The sequence below is a fragment of the Talpa occidentalis genome, unplaced genomic scaffold (genome assembly GCF_014898055.3).
Source record: "Talpa occidentalis isolate TD23 unplaced genomic scaffold, MPIMG_talOcc4v2.1 talOcc4.2, whole genome shotgun sequence".
In the NCBI taxonomy this organism is placed as follows: Eukaryota; Metazoa; Chordata; class Mammalia; order Eulipotyphla; family Talpidae; genus Talpa; species Talpa occidentalis.
The window spans coordinates 19,837,241-19,840,879 of record NW_023602073.1 but is presented as its reverse complement, the minus strand read 5'-3'; positions in this window follow the sequence as shown (position 1 = coordinate 19,840,879).

The window sequence follows — 3,639 nt, the reverse complement described above, 5'->3', positions numbered from 1 at the left end:
TGACATCAGACTTCTCTGAAGAAACACTACGGGCAAGGAGAGAGTGGAGGGACATAGTCAACAGACTCCAAGAAAACAGATGCCAACCAAGAATACTCTATCCCGCAAAGCTCTCTTTCCTCCATGAAGAAAGAATATGTACCTTCCCAGACAAAGAGAAACTCCGGAATTTCATTGCGACTAAACCCCCACTCCAAAAAATACTACAAGGAATCCTAAAGCCAGAACCTCAGGGACGAATAACAACGAAAGAAGACCAAAAAAAAAAAAAAAGTTATTAAAAAGAATAAATAAATAAAATCAAAGGAAAGACAAACAAAATGGCAAATACAGATGATAACATATCAATATTAACTCTAAATGTAAATGGACTAAACACTTCAATAAAAAGACACAGAGTTGCAGCCTGGATTAAGAAACAAAACCCAACCTTGCTGGTCTCCAGCAAAACACATTTAGCTACAAAAAGATAAAAATAGGCTCAAAGTCAAAGGATGGAAAACAATCCTACAAGCAAATGGGCCAAAAAAGAAACCAGGAAACAGCTTATACTTATATCAGATAAAACAGACTTCAAACTCAAAAAAAAAAAGAGACCCCAATGGTCACTACATTATGATTAAGGGACAATACTTCAAGAAGAAATAACACTCATTAACTATACTCACCAAATGAAAGGCGCACCAAAATAGATCAAACAACTGTTGCCTCTCTGAAAACAGACATCAGAGAAAACACATATGTAGTGGGAGACTTCAACACACCACTATCAACATGATAGATCAACAAGACAAAAAATAAGTAAAGAAACTAAAGCTCTAAATAAGGACTAGACATTTGGGCTAACAGACATCTATAGAACACTAAACCCAAACAAAATGGAGTACACATTTTTCTCAAGCGCACACGGATCATTCTCCAGGATTGATCACATACTGGGGCACAAGACAAACATCAACAGATACACCAAGATTGCAATCATACCAACCATCTTTCTGACCACGAAGGCATCAAACTAGAAAATAAATATAAAAAGAAGGCAAGGAACTATCCACCTCATGGAGATTAAAAGCCACACTACTGGAAGACCACTGACTAACGAGGAGATCAAAGAAGAAATTAAAAAATTCTTTGAATTGAATGACAAGGAGGACACCAATATCCTAAATGTATGGGATGCAGCAAAAGCAGTAATAAGAGGAAAATAATAGCAATAGAAGCTCACATCAAAAAACAAGAAAGAACTCAAAGAAACAACCTAATCTCGAAGCTCAAAGATCTAGAAAAAGAACAACAAAAAAAACCCCAAAACCAGTAGAAAAAGAAATAATAAAAACCAAAGCAGAAATAAATGAAATTGAAACTAAAAAAAACAATCCAAAAGATCAATGAAACCAAGAGCTGGTTCTTTGAAAAAATCAATAAAATAGACAAACCCCTAGCCAGGCTCACAAAGGAAAAAAAGAAAAGCACAAATACACAGGATCATAAATGAAAGAGGAGAAATCACAACGGACACAGCAGAAATCAAAAGAATAATCAGTAACTACTATGAACAGTTATATGGAAACAAGTTCAACAATCTAGAGGAGATGGACAATTCCTACAACTCTACAATCACCCAAAGCTAGATAAAGAAGAAGAAATAGAACACCTAAACAGACCAATTTACAAGCAGCGAAATTGAAATGGTAATTAAAAACCTCCCAAAAACAGAAGCCCAGGACCTGATGATTACAAATGAATTCTACCAAACATTCAGAGACGAATTAGTGCCTATCCTTCACAAACTCTTCCAAAAAATTGAGAAGGAAGGGACAATACCAAACACTATGAAGCCAATATTACACTAATACCAAAACCGAATAAGGACAACACAAAAAAGGAAAACTATAGGCCAATCTCCCTAATGAACACTGATGCAAAAATCCTCAATAAAATTTTAGCTATCAGAATCCAACAATGTATCCATAAGATAATTCACCACGACCAAGTTGGATTCATTCCAGGGGCACAAGGATGGCTTAACATCTGAAAATCAATCAACGTTATCCAACACATCAACAAAAAGAAATATAAAAAACCATATGATAAATCAATAGATGCTGAGAAAGCTTTCGACAAAGTGCAACACCCATTCATGATAAAAGCCCTTGAAATTCTTGGGATACAAGGAACATACCTCAACATCATAAAGTCCATCTATGACAAGCCAACAGCCAGTATCATTCTCAATGGTGAAAAGCTGAAAGCAATTCCATTAAGATCTGGAACAAGACAAGGATGTCCACTCTCACCACTGCTTTTCAATATAATACTGGAAGTCCTAGCCAGAGCAATAAGACAAGAGAAAGACATCCAAGGAATCCAAATAGGAAAAGAAGAAGTCAAACTATCACTATTTGCAGATGATATGATAATATACATAGAGAACCCCAAAATCTCCACAGAAAAACAATTCAACTCATCAATCAATTCAGTAAAGTGGCAGGATACAAAATCAACACGCAAAAGTCAGTAGCCTTCCTATACACAAAACACATAAATCTGAAGAAGAAGAAATAAAAAAACCACCCTTTTATTATCGAAACAAAAAAAAATCAAATATTTGGAATAAATCTAACAAAAGAGGTAAAGGACCTATACAAAAAAAACTATAAAACACTGTAAAAGAAATAGAAAAAGACACAAAGAAATGGAAAGACATCCCCTGCTCATGGATGGAAGAATAAACATTATTAAAATGCCATCCTACCAAAAGCAATATACAGATCAATGCTATTCCAATCAAAATCTCAATGGCATTCTTCAAAATAGAACAATTATTGATGAACTTCATATGGAATCACCAAAAACCCGAATAGCCAAAGCTCTACTGAAAAAAAAAAAGAAGGAAATGGACATCACACTCCCAGACTTCAAACTCTACTACAAAGCCATAATCATCAAAACTGCATGGTATGGAACAAGAACAGACATACAGACCAATGGAATCGAATAGAAAATCCAGAAATAAACCCACAGATTTATGGTCAACTAATCTTTGACAAAGAGCAAAGACTATGCATTGGAGCAAAGAAAGTTTGTTCAATAAATGGTGCTGGGAAAAACTGGGTCGCTACATGCAAAAGAATGAAGCTTGACCACTACCTCACACACACACAAAAATCAACTCAAAATGGATTAAAGAACTAGACATAAGACCTGAAACCATAAAATACATAGAAGGAAATATAGGCGAAACACTACGGATTGCACATCAAAGACATCTTTACAGACACATCACCCAAAGCAGTGATAGTGAAGGCAAAGATAAACAGCTGGGACTACATCAAATTAAAGAGCTTCTGCACAGCAAAAGAGACAATAACAAAAAACAAAGATAAAACCCCACCAACTGGGAAACATTTTTGCACCCAACACTAATGATAAAGACTGATCACAAAAAATCTGCAAAGAGCTGATGAGACTCAGCAACAACAAAGAAAATAATCCAGTCAAAAAATGGGCAGAAGAGCTAAAAAAAACTTCTCTGAAGAGGAATGCAAATGGCCAACAGGCATATGAAAAAATGTTCAACATCACTTGTAATCAGGGAAATGCAAATCAAAACTACCATGAGATACCATCTCACACCAG